This window comes from Lasioglossum baleicum, chromosome 2 (assembly GCF_051020765.1).
Source record: "Lasioglossum baleicum chromosome 2, iyLasBale1, whole genome shotgun sequence".
In the NCBI taxonomy this organism is placed as follows: domain Eukaryota; kingdom Metazoa; phylum Arthropoda; class Insecta; order Hymenoptera; family Halictidae; genus Lasioglossum; species Lasioglossum baleicum.
The window spans coordinates 12,819,735-12,840,551 of NC_134930.1; the positions used below are offsets into that span (position 1 = coordinate 12,819,735).

A 20,817-nucleotide genomic window follows, 5' to 3' on the forward strand; every position below is an offset into this window, starting at 1 on the left:
CAGTTTCGCTCCAGCGCGACAGCCTTCGCGATGGTCGAGCAAAACGCGCGCACCTGCGCGCCTCGCTCCTCGTCATTGTGTGGAAATGATTACGCGGAAGACACCTGGCATTCCTGCGTCATATAATGCGCGCGCGGCGCGGACGTGTCACGTGTGCACGTCTCCTCGGAATGTCGTTTCCGCCGCAGGCAACCCGATCTACACCCTTGCCGAACGTTTATCCGTTTAATTACCCGAAGTGCCTAATTAATTAAGTGCCATCGTCCTCGTGGCACATTTGCTTAATTGCGCCACTGCTGCCTCGACTACCGCGCGGTTAACGAACGTTTCGTACACGCTTCTTTCCCTAATCACTCGGCTCGCTGGCCAGACGCAAGGACGCGATCCTGCTCGCGCTTACGGCACCGACACGTGCACGATTCATGGCTGCAGTGATCGGCGTGTCCCTTTATGTCTCTTCCCGTGTATCTCTCTTGTACGGCCGCGTGACCTTGATTAGTTGCTCGCCTCTAGAGGCGGTGCGAGAACTCGCAAATTTCGGGTACCCCCACTCGGGATGGGGTCGAGTCCTATTTTCAGGTATGGAAAAATGCAGTCTCATTCTGTCTCGGCCAGTGCCGCCAGAAATAACCAAAACGGATTGTTTTTTTCCTTTCCTCCTTTTCCCCTTCCACTATCCCATTCCAGCATCATGAACGTACTCCAACGTCCCCCACTAGTAGACTGGTCTGGCTATCAGAGAGGGGGAAAACCGTATTCCCCTCGATTTCCCCGTTCTGGCGGCACTGGTTCGGGGCAGTGTTGTTAGATTGGGCGGCCTGCGCGCGCATACGCGATGATTCTAGCGTCAGTGAAGTACAAAGTTGGGGTACCTTGATCACACCCCGCATAATTTCGCAAAATGTTTTTTTATGGAAAGGTCCCAGATGCCCAGGGTTTCTGGGGAAGAGCAATTACAGTTGTTCTGTATTACCCACGAAGGCCAAGGTACACGGTTTAACGATGTCTTGAAGCATTCCGGCCGTTGCTTAGGACTGTATGCGCGCGCAGGCCGTCCAATCTAACAACACTGGTTCGGAGCCCCCTTTTACTTTGGGACCCCGGGCATTTGCCCAAATTGCACATAGAGTAACGCGCCACTGCCAATGTACATCATATTGAGTTTTACATGTCACATAGTTTCCAGTGTTCTATTTCCCTTTTTCTTGGGTGCGCCACTGCCGAAGACAATGACGAACAGCGATAGCGAGTCATAGCGCAACCGAGTAAAATAGTACGATTTCACAGCATCGACGTAACCTCTCAAGCCTTTGACCTGCTGTAACTTCTTGCCATCATCTTCGACTAATGTTAGATAGTGGGGAAATGCTATAGTGATGACCTGACTGACGTCACGAAGCTATAGTGTAGTTATCCCAGGTGATGACGCCACAAGTTGTCCCCGCTATTGGTGACGTACCTGACATTTTCGGGTTCTCGTACAGTACATGTACACTTCCGAGAGCTCGACCCGATATCTCCGGATAAATCGATCAGAGAAAAGGACGCGCAGCGATCGCGACTGGTGCTTGAGAGACTTGTTCGATGCGCGAAACGTTCCGGCGCGTTTCTCGCGCCCCATGCTGCGCGTTTGTTATCTTTATTACCATTCTTTCTCTAATTCTGCGATCGGCCGGCGATACATCTGCGTCCCGTGGACACAGGCGGTTAATTTAAACGCGGCCGGGATAGGCTCGTCGCGATTAATACCGATCGTTTCGACTCGCGGGACTCCTTCGCCTGTGTTTCGCAACAGCTCGGTGGATGTATTGGCGGTTGGTTCCCCGCTTGCAAAAAGACCAGAATGAAGAAACGGTCCGTGCTCTGGGATAGGTACGTGCGGTGCCGGTCGCGGATACGTACCGCACGCCGGCCACGGTTTTAATCTTACTTATACCGGGATTCGATGGAATTAATGGCCACGCCTCGTGCTGGCGCGATCCTCTCGATTTCCGGGACCACGGCCCCGGAAAGGATTCTTCCTACGTGTTGGAGGTAGGGCCGACGCACTCGTGACCATTGGATATATCCAGACTGGAATGTGGTAGGGAAGGCAAATACCAGATGGCGATCGCGACCGTCCACTGGGACAGGGAAGGGCCTCGGGCCCGTCTTATCCATTAGGCACATTAGGTATAGTGTCTAGGATCTATGAACATTTTTCCCGCGGAGTCCAACCGACTCTCTAGATCCGGCTATCTAGGAACAGAGTTAATAAGAGAGGATATACACTGTTGCTAGGACAGTTCCGCTAACCTTCCGCGAACCAGGTGAATGGAGTCGCATCCTGAATCATCTGAGGTTGATATCTTCCCGTGATTATTATTTATTCGCAGATACCAGGCTATGTCATTAGTAGACTGCAGATGCATTTATAGCAAAACTGAGTAGATGAAATTCGTAATTGTTGGAGAATTTGACTAATTGAAGATGTCGACAGATGATTTCTCTTCTGTTGAAATTATTAAGGGAAGGAATAACATTCAATGTAGTTTCTATTTCTTGCAACCGATGCAGACTATTTTTATTTTGCATAAAGATCCGCAGTCTAGTCATTAGATTAGTATTTAGAAATTATGAACATAAATCCATTCAAATCCTTATCTCTCTCTATCAATTTTGTTTTACATTTATTTACGTAATGATTGATTTAAATGTATAACACACTACCACAATATATTCCTAAAAACAAGATCAAAAAACATTTGGCTATTGTCATCTGTTGGTTCCCCTATCACTTGTTATTCCATTTTTCTCTTAAACACGTCTTTTTCTATAAAATATCTCCGACAGTCGTCCTAAAGTGGAATATTCACAAATATAAAATTGTTTATTTTCTATTAAGTGTCGGAGTAATTATTATGAAGATTACTTCTTCTCACAGTGATTTCTATTCACTGACGATACACTGCGACTCGAGTAACCTGTGAATACAACTTCCCGTAAACTAAGTTTCACAGATAAAATTGCAAAGTACATTTTCGATTTATCTCCGGGAGATACAGTGATCGCAAATATTTGTGCGAACAGTATCGCCGCACCTCGTTCATTCGATAGTCAAAAACAACTCGAGCAGATCTCGTTAAACCGCTGCGAGCAATAATTTCACACGGAGAGAAAGCTGTATTCTCGAACGGGCGCCAGAGCTTCGAATCGCTGTACCAGGACCGTCAAGGGTTACGTAACGATCCGATCGATACTGGCACGATCACGCGAGAGGGACACTGAAATTCTGCAACTCGGTATCGGGCCGAGTTCGGTTGATTGAAATCGTCTTTGGCTAGAGCCTGCTCCACAAAAGTCAGTTGCGACCCTCTCGTGGTCGAGGAAAGAAAAGGATGCTACTTACAAATGTCATAATTGAAAATGCGTCCACTCGGAACAAACAATAAGAAAAATGTGGTGTTGGAAAATCGTTTGTAACAATTTCCACAAGAAATTTATGACATAATTATAATGGTTACAATCTTTCGTCTTTTTCTGCAATCATTTTTTTAATCAGCAACTTTATTATCTACTGGTAACATACCTCGTATGTCGTGTATAAATAAAATAAAAAATTGGGAAAAATATTAAAACTTTTGCATACATCGAATAATACATCTAATACTTAATTGCTTAATTAAATAAATTAATTTTGTAGAACATTTTAGAAAATTCTATCCGTAAAATGAGACATCAATTCAAAGATAAATTGATCAATAATACGGGACTAGTTAGTAAATCTTATTGTAGGTGATTTAAAATATATGAACAATATTTCTTTTTGTTATCTAAGACAATTTCGTACGAGTCATGAAGACTGGTTATTATTATTATTTAAAAGCGACAAAAATTAATATCCTCGCATTGCCGGTGAGCGAAACGGGATTCGAGATAAACATCGACTAACATTTCACCCGCGATAAATTGCAAAACGTAAGGAAAGCTATATCCCGAGTGGTCACTGTAAGAACTGTTTTCACTAATCAAACCAGTTTGGATACGAGTTTATTATCGTTCGTTTGTAACACCTCCTGATGTAACAGTAAGTGAAATTGGTGATCGTGCGTGGATCGACGTCGTATAATTGGCCGGTAAAAATGTCATCAAACAAATTGATATTTTACCGACTCGGCTTGACAGGGATAAGTGTCTATCGATCGGTCTCTGATCTTTTCAAAGATCAAGAGTTTACGGGATGATTAACCTCGTTGATCCATCATACATGTAATTGGAACGGGACAAGGGATTTACTTGCTCGCTGTCGGTCATCGATAATATAAACCGATTTGTATGATTAACTCGATGGTTACGACACAGCCGCGACAGTAAATGTTCGCAAAACGTCTGTTTCAGCATCAAACCGAAATAACCGCTTTCTCGACACGGCAACTTTCTCCCGGGGAATTGACGTGTTAATAAGAAAGCATAATTTTACGAGTATCGGCGATCACGTAACAATCGGGACCCGCCGAAATTTATACATCTTCGACTGCGGATTTCGCAAGCTCGTTTTCTCACTACATTCGCGTGCAGGATAACTCAACGACTACATTTCTCGTACTTATACATTTCTCTAGGGATAGTACATTGACTTTATTTTACGTTTATAATATACTAGCTTTTGCCCGCGGCATCGCTCGCACAGAAAACCGTTTAATGCCCTCGGAAATTGATATTGTTTCTCCATAAAACCTTTTAACCCCCCATTCACCCCTATAGAGTTTTAATTTTATGTCATGCCGCCATCTTAGATTTCAAAATCCTTTTCACCCCCTTAGGGGATCAATTTATTAAAATGCCGAAACAGGTGTTTGATTAATTATATCAAAGAGCATTAAGACCAAGTATGAAGTAAAACAACCACGAACAAAATATTCCTCATACAAACGTTGCAACCCCTTTTCACCCCCGTAGGGGTTCAATTTTTTAAAATGTCGAAACAGGTGTTTGATTAATTATATCGAAGAGCATTAAAACCAAGTATGAAGCAAATCCGACCACGAACAATATATTCCTCATACAAACGTTTCAACCCCTTTTCACCCCCTTAGGGGTTGAATTTCGAAATATCCTTTCTTATCCCTTGTACAGATCACATGAAGGAAACCTCTGTACAGAATTTCAGCGTTCTAGGTCGAAGGGTTTAGCCTGGGCGTTGATAGGTGAGTGAGTCAGGACTTCGTTTTTATATATATAGATAGATTTTCAATTTATATGAACCCAATCTTTCAATTGTAAAAATTGAAGGTAAATGTGTCAAGGAATCTGCATTTATCTGGTACTTATCCGTACTAAATCGAACAACAGACATACCTACAATGGAGAGAATTCATTTTCGCGGTTTTGGCCACGATTTGGGAGCACTGTGCAGCTCAGCGGCAATACTGTGCCGAACAACGCTCGAGACACCCTGCACTCTTCAGCATAAATCTGCGGCAGCGTCCTCTAAATCTCTGGAACATCTCCTCCGCGTCGGAGGAAAGCCAGGCAGGTACGGTAGCAGCGGGCCTGGTGAGAAAAAACCGGCGGATAGGAAGACACTTAATCGCAATCAGACACCCGGAAGATGCGACCGGGAACGTTCCACGAGCACTGCTTTCAAAAGCGAAACAACCTGCTGGGACTCGCATACGTTCTACATAAACCTGCCGCGCGCGGACGTTCGCCGGCCACCTGCGATACGCGTGACCGCGTGACGAAGCACGCGTGAAACCGCGTCGATCGCGAAATTATCGGAGGATGAAACGGTTCTCTTCCGGGTACCATGCGGCACGCTGTGTACACCACCAAGTGCACACCTTTTGCCGACAGCGGGGATTTATTCGGAACGTTCACGAGATGTTTTCACAGGACGACCCGCGGGGTAGTCGGAATGCCTCGTTTCCTTTTAGGTTTCGCGCACAGGCGGCTAGGATGCGCGAACCTTTTTTGCGACCACGGATCCTGCGCACCGCGTGTACAGGTGTTCGAGGAAGTTCCGATTTCAGTTGCTCAGACGCACACGCGAGTATGCCACGCTGCTCCCTGCTGTATCCATACCTAAAATCCATACAAATCGCATAAAGTTATAGCCGCGCTTCGGTACATCGAACTTCCCAGCTCATCATTTTCTTCGTTCCCTCACGCTCTACCTTTTGAACCTCCGAAATCACAAATCGAAGCAAAAGTTGCTAATTTTGCTTTAAAAAAACGGACCAATACTGTGCGCATAAGATAAAAACTTCTATAGCGATTTCACACCCGTCTGTTTCTCGGCTCCCCCGAGTTTACGCGAATAGCGTTTCACCTCGGAACGTGACGGATCAGACTCATTCACCGCACAGCAATTGAAATAAAGTTTTCACTTTATAAATGCTCATTTCTACGGAGAAATTCAGTGTGTGGGAAAGAATTTTTCTTGGCGGCCGCGCGTAACCAAGGGTACAATGGAAATAATTTCTTCATTCATGGCGATTGCGATCACCTTCCAGCCGAAGCACGCATCCAATTTGCCCTTCACTGGAAACATTCGCTTCCAGGATTAACAACCCAGGGTCGTACAATGAAATTATCCGACGACTACGGTGCTTGTTTCCGCGTCGATGGCGCGGATCGCTAATTACTGTAACAAAGTATAACGTCGCAGTCACGATGAAAAACGTATTAGCGTCGTGATTGCAAACAGTCGGACGCGTCTCGCTTCCGTACATCGTTAACAACGACAATCGCGTGCTACGCTTCTTGCAGCAACTTCCGTCGCGATGCCAGCTTTTTATCGTAATTAATTATAGATCGGTCCTGCTGCGTCTGTCGATGCACGCAATTATACAATGAAAGACGATTTCATCGGTTAGGAACGTAAACTCGTCGCGATGTGGTAAATCATATTTGACAATTATCACTAGGTTTACATCAAATAGAATTATCATGAATTATTAAAACGAATTTAAAAATAATGTGGCCAATAAATACGTACTTTGATGTTACCGCAGCACGATGCTGCGAAGCGTACATTTAAGTGCAGATTTTAAGTGATTCTTAAATACGAATAAAATGAACAAAATTTTGACTTATCCGTGAGGCGAGGAAAATCAAATTTTTTGAAGAATACCATACAGTCATAACTATACAAAAGTGTCTGCTTTTGAATGCAAAAATAATGGGAGAATACATCGAGTGCTATGGTGTTTGATGTTACCACAGTACGATGCTGCGAAGCCTATATTTAACACTAAACCTACCGAGTCTTAAAAGTAACTGGTGCACGTTCCCTTATAAATATACTGCGGATCTTTATGCATTTATAGCAAAATTGAATAGATAAAATATAAAATTGTTCGAAACTTTAAAAAATTGAAGATATCAATATATGGTTTCTCCTTTATTAAAATCATTAATAGAAGAAATAACATTGAATTTAGTTTCGATTTCTTGCAACCGATGCAGACAATTTTTATTTTGCATACAGATCCGCAGTCTACTTCTAAAATTGGCAAGATTGACTTTATTTAGACTTTGTGCTGATCTTATTGTAATATGTGCTTCACTAAAAATATCTATACATTCATTTCTTATGAAATTATTTTTATTATATCAATAATCATAAAATATTAGATGATTGCATAAGTTCGTGCCCGATTTTCATAGACGTCGCGAACTGTACTGCATGGCGGAGTGTAAAATAAAAAGATTATATATTAGGTTGGGGGAAAAGAAATCCATTATTTTTACATTATCTCAAGCGGAGAAATGATGGATTTCTTTTTCCCCAACCTAATATAATAAATATACACATAATATATTTAATAAAAATTATATATTCTACAATTAGAAAAGAATGGCGACTATATAATTTATTAATAAAGCTGTATTCATTAAAATTTAACCATTTAAAATTCAAACCGGGCACGAACTTATGCAATCATCTAATAAAAAATCTGGAACCGGTCATTTTGACCAATGATGGTAGATCTAGTGTTAAGGGTGGGTTTTTGTTGTTGGTTTAATTAGTGGTTCGTAGAAAGTGGCGGAGAGGAGTAAGTGGTTTTTCCGATTGTGAATAAACTGGCGAAAAACGAGGAAATCCGTAAGTTGGTCATAATGTCAGAATTTTTGTTCGCGTTCTGAGTGAACGAGCGAGTTTCAACGGCGAAACAATGCCGAGCACACTCCGCCGTTGCACCGTTAGTAATTTTCCCTGAGAGCCGCTTCCCTGAACTGTCCTTTGTCACTGCCGGTGCACGATGAGATCTTTTATCGATTCCGCGAAGGCATCTCGGAGTGACCTTAATAGGTGCAAAAAGTGCGAAACTAATGCCGTGGTAATTACTGTGTCGGAGTACGGTAGAGCTCTGCTCAGCAATCCGATCTTTCTTTAAGATTCCATAAGGACAGAATATACTGCTCCGCAAACACACTGAACATTTTGCGTGAATCATTTAACCGAGATGGTTTTTATCGTCTGAATCAAGGAGATCACGAAAATTGACTCATTTTCAGGTGAGATTGACGAACAATAGAAAGCAAATTGACGAACTTAGTTTATAACGAGGATAGTTTTGTTTATTTGTTGACAAATTATTCTGTTCAAAGTAAGACTTCTCTAATATAAATTATGTTTGTGTTCTTGTTATAATTTTCATTATTGTTCGAAAATATGTAAATACTTATTTTTTGCGAAGTGTCCGAATATTATCATGAAAATGTGGCAACTTTTTGTTGAAGATATGTTGCACAATTTCATGTTATCGTTAAAAGTAAATTGTTTCTGTATTTTCTATCAATATGAAATGGCTCAACTTTTTACACAATAAGCAACATGACGCTTAACTCATGCCGTTTTATGCAAAGCAACAGATACAGAAATGGTGTTGCGTCCGAATATTAATGCAAATAACTGTAGGCACGGTGAGTCACTTAAATGTACCACCTACTCATGGTTCTATAAGAAGCATGTTCCATACAGAATTTGTTATCGAACTTCTAAAAATATTCAAGTGTTACGGTATAATATTGAGAGAGTTATGATCCTTTAAAAGTGTCCAAATAATACTGTGATTCATCGTAGAAAAATATAATCTAGGTGCATCCTTGAAACATGTAGGAATTTTTAATAAAAGAGTTCTTAATCGAGAGTTATAATTTCTGTAACACTAAACCTATCGAGCTCTAAAAATGGGTGGCATGTGTTGTATTATAATTTCAATAATTGTAAACTAAAAAACCAGATACTGCTTGCTGGACAAAATTCAATTTTGATATTGATACAGATGTATGAAGTCACATTAGAAATCGATAGTAGAATGTCCATTTAGCCAGGAAATTTAAAAATTATTGCAAAATTTATAATTTATAATGATATTAATACTATCTATAAATGTATTAGGTTGGCAAGAAAGTAACTTCGGTATTTGAAGGTGAAATAAAACCAAACTTCTTTATTCAAACAATGAATCTTAATCAATAAAATATTTTCATGTTTATTCTTTTTGGCAAAAGATCATCGAACAAAACGGAAAATATCGTATTCATTAAAGTTCATTGCTTGAATAAAAAAAATTAGGCTCTATTTCGCCTTAAAATACCGAAATTACTTTCGTACCAACCCAATAGCTCACTTCGTTTACTCTTGTGGTCCTGTATTATGGCTTTCAAATTGTACCGTATCTAACTATGCTATTTAAAAAATATGTATTGTCATCTTCTACTATTGAAGATTTTCTTTTGTCCACATTATGTTCCATTAACGTTTTAAACCTCCGTAATAGTTAACATGTAATTTTATCCCTATTCCGAACTTTAATTGGACTTCTAACACATTATACCACTTCCTACACTGTCAATTTTTATCTTAATTGAAAGCTTGAATCGTAAGCTATATGAGACGCTAAAGAGCATTTTTTACAAATTATGAGATCCATTGTGTTTCCCTTGATTTGTCACGGCTGTCGCGGGGGCCACCGCATAGCGGTTTAATAAAAAATTATGGTCACCTACATTTTTTCAATGCCATTATGTATTTTTTTGTTAGATATTGTTGTAGCTAACATGAAAACGAATGCAATCACCTACTTTACTATAGTTTTAAATCTTAAAACAATGCTGAAATAGTTTTGACCAGCTAGATTAGCATTTTCGCCCACTGTGCGGCGATCCCACGCGGCGATGGTTTAGTGTTAAAAAATCGGTCTCGTATTAGGCTAGTTGACATGATCTCGAAACAGTATTTTGCCAGAGGAACGCCCTTATTCCCAGGAACCCTTGAACCGGCACGACGATCCCGAAGACTCTGTTCTCGTCGTGGCCAGGGTTAACGGGGCGCCGGGATATTTATTTATTCGTCTCGTAGTCCGAGTCCCTCAAAAGGTATCAGTTCGGGAACATCGTCCCCCGCGGAGAAAGACGTGCAGTCCTGAGAGAGTCCGGGGCACGCCCAAGCGGACCAAAGCCGGGCTCTCGATCGTTGATCACGGATAAATCCCCACCGCCGCACCGCGTGCCGTGCCGGGATTTTACATGCGGAACTTGCGTTCTCACGGGCATGGTGGTCTCTTAGAGACTCGCGCTACAATTAATACTGCAGGAAGTCATTTAGGAGGGGGCGACGGGGGGACTGGGGCGGCAGGGGGCAGGGTACGCCACAGGAACATACATAGTACGAACCTGTGCACCGGGTACGTTGCATCGCCCTAGGTAACTCTGTTAAACGTGTGTTTCAGATAACGAGCCCTATAACGCTTCGGACGAGTCAACTTTATCTACATAAAGACATTAATTAGATTATTATAGTTCGATACGACCACGCTGCCGCGGTATATATTCAGAACGAATAAATATAAGCCGGCTGAAATCCCAAAGCCATCCCCAGCCAGTCAGTGCGCGATGATTATTCTTAACAATAAACCTACCGAGTCTTAAAATTAACTGGTACATGTTCCCTTATTAAAATGACAAAATCGATTTTATTTAGCCTTTGTGCGGCCCCTATTCTAATACGCGCTCTACTAAAGATATCTATACAACCATTCCTTATGAAATCATTTTTATTGTTTCAATAATTGTAAAATTAAAAATCTGGAACCGGTCAGTTTGACCGGTGTCGAAGTCGACATAAGCTAGCTCGGTTTAATAGTGTTTCCATAATCATTAAAAATTTTGTTTCTTCGGAAACATGATTTTTTCAAAAAACTTTCCGCACACATTCATGGGCTAAGAGATGAGGTATAACTTTTGCTTCAACTATTTTTCTATACCTTTTGTCGTCTGCGATTTATGAGCGCTTACGCTGAAGGGTCGGTTTGAATAGAAGGTTCGATTTCTCCCTTAAAATAAAAAACGGTCACGAACAAAATGTGGCTAAAGTCTCAGGCATGTTTAATGAACACTTCTGTAAATTATCTCGGCCACCGGGGTGCCCTTGTTAGCCATGGACCACAGACTTTCGAAAATTATGAAACAATCGCCTGTGGATAATGTGTTAATATTACCATCTTCTTGTATTTTGGAGACATGCAGATTTCTTATTGATTGAATTATTGATAATTAAATCTCAATTACATGCACGGATAAAACTGAACGCGACTCCTGTCGCCATAAATACGTGAAAGACGCTAGCCCCGCCATTACAGATAGCAGAACGCAGTTAAACGTATGGGAATCAATTAACTGAAGAAATAAGGAAGTGAAGTGTCACTGAAAGGTGAAGCTGAGTGCCAGTGACGAGTGAACTCGTCTTCCTGGTGAACAGGTTAATGCCGTCGAGTGTAACGAGCTGCGTTAAATACCCGCCGGTTTTCGTGATGACGCGGACCGGGAGAGGAGCGAATGAGCGAACGATTAGGTTCGTCGACCTCCGGACCACGGTGTTCCACCTCCGTCGGTTACGTCGGTAAAAGGACAGGACACTTTGGCTGATCGTGAGGTCATTGGACCAAGGCCGGTCCTACCTGCGTTGCCATCAGTCCCTGCATAGTTGCGATGTGCAACAAGCCAAACCCTACTGCACTTACAAGGTGTCTCGAAGGACACAGCATAATGCTGCTACGTAAGACACTATCTACAGATTAGCATATTTCTCGCAAAGCTCTCCTTTACAAACGAAATTTAAGTTTGACTTTCATCTTCCGAGTTCAAGATCATTTGAAAGTCATGTCACAGTGGATATTTGAATGTATATTTTTAGAAGCTGTGCGATGCAACACGAAAATATATGAATTATTTTAAAAAAAGAACATCGATGACCTTGAAAACTATGAGAAAAAACAACCCCTGCGAGGTACTGACCGCTTGATACCATTCCAATTGTTCATAAACAATTTTTTACTTTGTCAAAATTAAAGAAGATAGTTTGGGGGTCATACTTAAGTGAGTAACTCTCTGTATATTCAGGGTGTGGCCGGACGGGTGGTACAACCGAGCAGGGGGTGATATTACATGTAAAAATAAGTCGAAAAAAAGGAATTTGACGCTTCGTTTTCGAGAAAATCGAGTTTGAAAACGCAGCGAATACACGTGCTATTGCATAGGAATGGTCTGACGCGTCTGACCATGATCAACCAATTCTACTTTGTACATATGTATACTAAACTAAAGCATGCGAACCTGATGGTATTTAAAACTCGATTTTTTCGAAAACGAAGCGTCAAACGAAAAAATGTTATTCCTTTTTCTCGACTTATTTTTACATGTAGTATCACCCCCTGCTCGGTTGTACCACCCGTCCGGCCACACCTTGTATAATACAGTAAAAGTAATAATTATCAGGACAAAACTACCTTTAATCGCTTAGGGATGAATGACGATATCAGGACTACACGTCTAATTCCTGAGGTTGCAAACATATCATTAAATTAATTAATTTAATTAAATTACATAATTAATTACTTACTTACTTAAATACTTAATTAAATTACACAATGAAGGGTCAATAGATACTGTTCATTTTTCCTATCATTCAAGACTTTGACATAATATAGTTCTCCAAAGAGAACGTTTCAAGAAACCGCCGTTAAGTTAGAACTAGATTGCGGATGTTCGCGCAATTTTCAATTTTCATAGACAAACTTTAAGAAAGTGGTACCAAATAAAATCCTATTTTCATGGGTAATACTAGACTGCGGATCTTTAAGCAAAATAAAAATTGTCTGCTTCGATTTCAAGGAATAGAAACTAAATTTCTTCCCTTAATCATTTTAATAGATGAGAAATCCTATATATACATCTTTAATTTTTAAAATTTTCCTACAATCTTGAATTTCATCTACTCAATTTTGCTGTAAATGCATAAAAATCCGCTGTCTAGTAATAACATTTGTATCTCCAGCATTTTTCGAACATTTTTATGAACCATTAATGCACAAAGATCGCAGTCTAGTTAGAACGTTTTAAACAGCATGTTTAATGTGTTTAATGGATCAGACGGTCCTGGGTGTCCCCGAAGTACCGTCGACGCCCACTCGACCTTTAAAGGATGGTCTTTTCGTGCGATCGTGACCGTATACGACAGACGACAACGAGGTCGTTCGTTCGTGCCATTGCGCTCTTTCGTGGGATCGAATGGGTTCCGTATTTATAGGTTACGCCACGGCACCGAACGCCTACAGGTGTCAAATATATATGGCCGTGTTCAGTTTCAGTGGATAGGAACGCGGATCGATAGAGACACACACGAGACTCTGATAATAGACACTTGTTGATCAATTTGAATTACGGCGCCAGGCTAAAATCGGGGAGTGTTCTTTGTCTTTCATCTTTTTACCTCGAAGAACAATGAAAAAATAACAAATTGCACCAACTATTCTTTCTTTTATTCAAACTATTCTTTAATTTTTATATCCTTGATTTTTCTTCATAACAATGCACTTTTGTAGGTAACAGCAAAGACAAAATGGCTCACTAAACTAAGAGAGCGCTGTTTCTCTTTCCCCTTTTTGTCCTCAATAACAATGACGAAGTAATAAATTCTTCACACATTGAACATGATTTAAATTATTCTTTATTTTATACTTTTGATTTTATTTCATAAGAAGCTATTTAAATAGTATTTAAATTATTTATACATAAATATTATTTTCTGTAGTATTAACATTAAACTCGAGGTAATAAAGAACACTTTGAATTACACGCGATTTCGAAATCGTGACTTTTTGTTGTTCTTGGAGGGGCAGAAATATAAAATATGTGGTCTCTTATTTTCATTAGCCACACACTGTATATTTCCTGTTCATTCAATTAACCTCACTCTGCAGCTACCGCAGCTTACGTAGAGTTAGTTGATGTCAGGCGATCAGAAATGTAAAGTAATATTATATAAGCATCAGGTAATAAAGATAAATCGATAACCGCGCACTGCGGATTTTATGCGTTAAAATTTGGTATAATAAAGTGGTTAAGTAAGCTTAATGAGGTTTTTTTACCTTCATTGAATCTGTTGGCAACGGAGTAAACAAGTTTTTCTTCGATCTTCATCTCGGTAAATCAGTCTATAAAAATCTATATTTGCATAAACACGTAAAATTTATGCACACGTCAACTTAAAAAAATGTCACTCTGTGCAGAACTTGATTTCCAACCAGACTGTGTTTGAAACCGGTTAATGTTCGATTAGTTGTTGACAATGTTTCGTATACGTGTTTATACTTATCTAATAATATTTATACTGTATCGATACTTAATTGTTCAATTGAAATATGTATAATGTTATGACTACGCTCTTTCTTACACTAGTCAGTACATTTCCGATGTTCACTACGAGGAAATTTCAACATCGTGTATTCCTCACTTCGCGCATGCAAAACGTACACTTCGAGCATTGTTTTCTTCGGATGTTAATTGCATGGAACTTTTTGCTGAAACTGCTACACTGTATTGAAATGAACCATTCACGTGGGAAAGGAACCGGTGCTGTTTCAATTGCGTACAAAAAGTCACGATACACCGTAGCGCAGTATCGTGCCGTAATTGTACTTCCTAACGAGATGTATAGCAAACACAATGTCGCAATGCTGTTCGCAATAGAAAGTTCCATTCTTCCGTGGAATTTCTGAAAATTCTTCGTACACAAGTCATCGAACAGTCTCCACTATTTTCTTTGTCGAACATTTGTTTTATTCTTCTCGAGGACCTCAATTATTCTCCATTTTAAATATGCAGTCCATTCGAATGGATCTTACTTTCAACCATGCAAATGTTTCAAATGTTTCTTTGTATAAGTAATTATATATTTCAAATTATCCTTCTGTCTAAATAATTGTCTCTCTTTTCAAACGATCTTCCTGTTCAAATAGGGTAAATGTACCTATTACTGAGGGTGTACGTTTTACTGCGGTATTTTTTCCAATCAGATTAAAATACATAAAAATCAATATTTTCCCCTGAATGAATTTGTACAATCCAATGAGAATGTATTCTCGCTGTCGAGGCAAACAAAATTGTCAATCATTCTCATATTTTTATAATCTCAGGATTTGAAAAATCATTCTTCATAAAAACTAAAAATAAGACCATTTTTCTACTATCTCGATCACCAAAGGACTGTTATTCACAAGATTGTACATGCTTTATACTGCTTTCAATTGCATACAGGAAAGTTTTATTAGTTAGATACCTATTTCGATACAATAAAAATATAAAAAGAATCTTCTCTCGCCTTTGTAATAAAAAAGATTAAGCCCCCAGCATTACGTATATGAAAGTGAAGGTCATTACTGCGGCACAAAAATCAAACAAAAGCCTATTGGCGCCATCAGTATATGCATAGTAATTTTTGAAGCGCTTTTAGATGCCATCTGTAACGGAAGGGTTAATTTAAAGTAATCCAAACTTTCGAATGACCATTTTTGGTATTAGACTTTCAGATAATCTTCCTCTGCGGGTAGGCGGACTTTCCAAATAATTAATTTGTCGGCATGATCAATCTCTGTTTCCGAGTAATCGAACGGTCGAAATGACGCTGCTTTCTAACCGATGAATCCTCCGGGGTGATCATCGCGCCAAAGTATGCAAAAGATAACAAGCTCGCACTTTCATCATCGGTGCACGCTCCGGATGAAAACAGCGAAGCGCTGTGAAAGTGATTGTGGGCGCTCCCGCGGAATTTATACGGCGCTTTCGCTACGATGAGTTATTGGCTTTGGCAAAATGATCCTCATGCCGGCGCAGCGTCCCCGTACGACCGATGTTCTGCGTGGTTATACGGTTTACGACGTGCCAGGTTTCAAGCCGGTGATACCTGTTCCGGGCTACTCCTTTGGCACTGACTTAGTCTCGCAGAGGTTACAACAGACAGGCAATAAAAATAATTATTCCCAAAATTCTTATGAAAAACTCGGAATATTCATTCGACAAAATTTTACGAATGCAAATGTAAATTTGGTAATATGCAAACGAGACTAGATGATTGCACAAAATCTACGCTTGTCGGTTGTACAAAAGCTACTAAAGAACAAGTAACAGATATTCATCGCTAGACTGCGGATCTTTATGCGAAATAAAAATGTTCTATCTCATCTTGAGGCAGCAAGAGCTGAAAGAAGATTTCTTTCTTTGCTTAAACAATTAAAAGATATTTATCACTAAACTGCGGATCTTTATGTAAAATAAAAATGTTCTATTTCATCTTGAGGCAGCAAGAGTTAAAAGAAGATTTCTTTCTTTGCTTACTTTTCGTTACGGAAGAATCAGAAGATTTTATACGTACCACGCGATGTGTGCGGCAGTCAACGTGGCAGTTATCGCACATTTTTCACACTAAACAAGTAAAATTTGTTGCAATCATTACGGACAAGTTTAGCCGGGCTTCTTCAGTTCGGTTCGACGATGTGATGTGAGCGCTTATGAGCGCCCCTGGTGTCAGGAGAACGAACTGAATGAAGCGCCTATAGCCGACATAATATGCATATTAATGTTTTAAAGCGCCTTTAGGTACCAACAGTAACGAAAGAATTAACAATTTTAGTAAATTGAACATAATGTATCTATATTCTTCAATTATTTCAATTTTTTATGTTATGGTTTTCGAAATAATTTGGTAGATTTCGGATCTTGATGCAAGATAAAAATGTTCTACAACAATTGCAACAAACTGGAGTGAAATAGAAATTAATTTCCTTTTCTAACAGATCTAATAGATTGACAATGATATAAAAACATTTTTAAGTTCTTCTAAGGAGAAGGCTTTTCGGTCACTTACATTTCTTATTTTGTAATCGGAATAATAATGTTTATCTTATACATATTATGACTTGTTGCATTTTTGTTATACATACACTGTAGATTTTATGCAGTTAGAGACAGTGTAGAAACATTGTAACATCTGTTTGTTGCAGCGGAGTTGGAAAATGTTTATTTTGCATAAAGATCCGCAGTCTATTTATAACAGTTACGGTACCCGGTGATTTTTGGTACACGAGCAATGTAACTCCGCAACACAAACGTGTAATGGTTGGATTATACGAATAACACGCGAATGAAGATTCGAGAATGGGGAAGCGGCTCCTGTCCGTCTCTGTACCGCCGTTATAGCCGTTGTTATTGTTGCACTCGAGGTGCAATGCCTCCATCACTCTTGCTCAATGCATTTCCTACCTCCAGCCGACAGTTTTAAAGTCATTCTACGCTCTCACCTGTTCCCCAGGACTTTCTTCCTCGTTTTTGGTGAAATTTTCCTTACAATGGGAGGTCACGAGGTCATCCTCTACTTCCTTAACGTGATTGCGATCAAATTGCACGGTCGATGAGCGTAAATCAGTCATAAAATAGCATCTCCGCCAAACTGAGAAAAAGGTTGCTGCGTACATTGTTGCGTGATTTTTATTAGGCATGAGAAATACTTTATGATTGAATCTATAATAATTTCATTTCTTGATTTGTAAATGTAATTGCATATTGTTTTACCATCGCGCAGAATTAATCGTTTCTCTGTACAGTCAGTTTTCAAACATTTCGTTTTCGATGATAAAATTAACCCTTTGCACTCGAAGCAATTTTAATTCGAAAATCAGGACATTTCTTTCAACCCACATCATGTTTATTCTATGTAATCATTTTTACATTGTGCACATCGAACTTGACCAATTTTCTCATATAACAGATGAGCTTTTCACAATTTATAGACTACAGACTAATTTAATAATATTAAAACTGTTTTGAATAATGGTGTGGCAATTTTTACTGGCGCCTCAGAGTCACCATTCGAGTGCAAAGGGTTAATTTTCCCGAATTGTATAGTGCAAACTTCAATCGATTCCTTCGTATACTTAAGAATAACTACAAATTTTTATTTCACTGCGCAAATCGCGCATTTACTTCATCCATAAATGTATGAAGATAACTTTTTCTCACAAGATGCACTAAATAAATTATTTTATTTGCAGGTTGGTACAGCAGATCGTTAGATGATGGAATAAAGAAAATAACAGTCGAGTGTTTCGGAGTCTGTGTAAGTAAAATTCTATGTTAAACAGTGATCCGACTTCTTTAAGAAATGTCCTGACAGAGCTTATAAAATGACGTGATATAAAAGACCAGAGAAGATCCCCGTTAATCTTTTCTGAAAATGGGTTACGCGACAATAACATGCCGTGTGTAAATCGCGAGAGCGAGCTCTTCGAGAGTTGGATTCATCGATTGGTTCAGAGTACAGGATGGCATCTGTAACGGCGGATTACCATACACACCGCTACCGAGCACTCAATCAAAATCGTTAAGGCTGATCATTTGCATTCGGAATTTGGATTACACAGCAGAACCGTCGCGTCGTCCATGAGACAGATCGCGAGAGCAGAAACGCTGGGCGAGCCAGCCGACTAGCTGTCCATTAAAAACCGATAAATATTGACACGAATATTCCGGAATGAAATGATGAACCCGCATGGAATCACTGGCCATCGACGGATAATTAATGGCCATTGTATACCGGATGATTTCATAAACGTCGATTAAACGCAAACAAATTGCCGCGCGTCGTCCACAGACGATGAAATTAAATAGCTGGAAGCTATTGGCCAAATAACAAGCGGGCCCGTTGATTGAAATTGTCACTGACAAATTCCCTAATGGCGGTAAATGTCGTCCAGTTATCGATATACAATCAATAATAGACGTATATATGTATATCCCTCTCGTCGTGATTCAATGATAATAATTATCAACGATATCACTTCCCTCCTCGTAATTACCGTTTCGAGTTATTTATACGCTGTGTTATTATATTGCATTAAGCGGTCGTATGCAATTAAATGGAATTAAAGGGTAAGTCATCTATTTTTCATTGCTGTTTATAATCCAACGATGTTTTCCGGTTCGAGGCAGAGTTTATCCTATAAGTTTGCCATTTCTGTTCCCACTTTGTACGTTATCGTCTTGCGATATACAGGGTGTCCCAAAATTCGTGAAAATCCCGAAAGGGGGTGGTTCCTGAGACCATTTCAAGCGACATTTTCCTTTGCAAAAATGTCGCTTGAAATGGTCTCAAAATTTTCACGAATTTTGGGACACTCTGTAGTTAGCGGCGCTATAAATAATTATATTATAGTTTAGCCAGAGCGCCGGGCTATTCTTCACCTCGCAGGACCAAAAATTTTGAATTATTTTTATGTAAACCTGTATCGCTTTTCCGCGATTTCTAGACATTAGTATGCATTGTGAGAATTGTTAACATGATTTTTCAAATGTTTCCGATGATCTGACAAAAAAAATGTTTCCAACGAAAGTTGATCAGTATTCACTTTTCTACGAACTTCAATACGAAAAAATTAAAGAAAATTTTCTATTTTTATAAAAAATGAAGGCCACCTCAATTGTTTTGTATTAATATATATTTTTGATTTAATAATATTCTAACTGGTATCAAGACGAATCCAACGAACAATAATAATATACCATTAAACCTTGAAATAACGCTACAATAGTTTTGGCCACAAAAAGTGAGATCCCGGGCCACTGTGCGGCGCCATTACCTATCAAAAACACATAACTTTTGAACCAGCGGATTCCTAACATTAAAACTTGGAGTTTTGGCATTTCCTCGTCACAATCTGCAAAATTATATCTGTGGTTGTCAGGAAGAACGCCGCATGTCACACTTTCACTTTCGAGATATAGCCGTTTAAAGTTTTCATCATTAATGCTTCGACATAGGACATCGGTTAAATTGTACTATTTTTTCGAGCCTTTCGAATTTGTTCTCATGACTTTTTTCTGGTAAATACGTCAATCCTATACTACGAAGCTCAATGAATGCATAATTTAAAATTTTTTGAAATTATGTGACATGCGGTGTTGTTCCTTGCAATCACAGATATTTGAAAAAGTCCAAAATTTTTGATTTCGTAAGGTTTAAGTTTAACCAAATAAAATGTAAGTCGGTAAAAACATGAGAAGATTCTACTCTTCTACTCTTCTACAGGTTCGAGAACCAGAATTCTGCGATCGTATCAGCAGTTATAGGAAAGACAAACGAACGCATTAGTTTTTACGGTACGTGCTTACGAACGGGCTGATAATAGCAGCAATTTTTTCGTCCCGCAGTAAAATTTGTTACGAACCGTGCACACGTAATTATGCACATTGTATGCATGGAATACGAAAGCTATGCGCACGCGTCTATTATTCCGCGGGTTCTAATTTACAACTGGCCACCTAAGCAAGCCCGTAAGTTCATTTAAATTCCAGCCCGAAGAAATAGGGGGGACCCCCATTAAGATTAACGATAAAAACGGAAAAGTAACTTGTTTAATACTATCGGTCTCTCTCTTTCTGGCGAAGCGGCCTCCCAACCAATTCCCGGCTGCTCATAATCCCGGTAGTGGCGGATTA

General features: G+C 39.5%; 1 long non-coding RNA gene across 7 annotated transcripts in view; it reads left to right on the forward strand.

The window, feature by feature from the left end:
• Window positions 1-20,817, forward strand: part of LOC143216715 (uncharacterized) — a 146,935-nt gene that overhangs the window by 49,516 nt on the left and 76,602 nt on the right. For 4 of the 7 annotated variants that reach the window (XR_013010611.1, XR_013010610.1, XR_013010609.1 and 1 more), the window contains exon 2: window positions 18,375-18,439. The exons of 2 other annotated variants lie outside the window; for them this stretch is intronic. This is a non-coding gene — a long non-coding RNA (uncharacterized LOC143216715). Of the gene's footprint in view, window positions 1-18,374; window positions 19,396-20,817 lie in introns of those variants that run through there. One more of the 7 variants, XR_013010607.1, reaches the window with a different exon arrangement.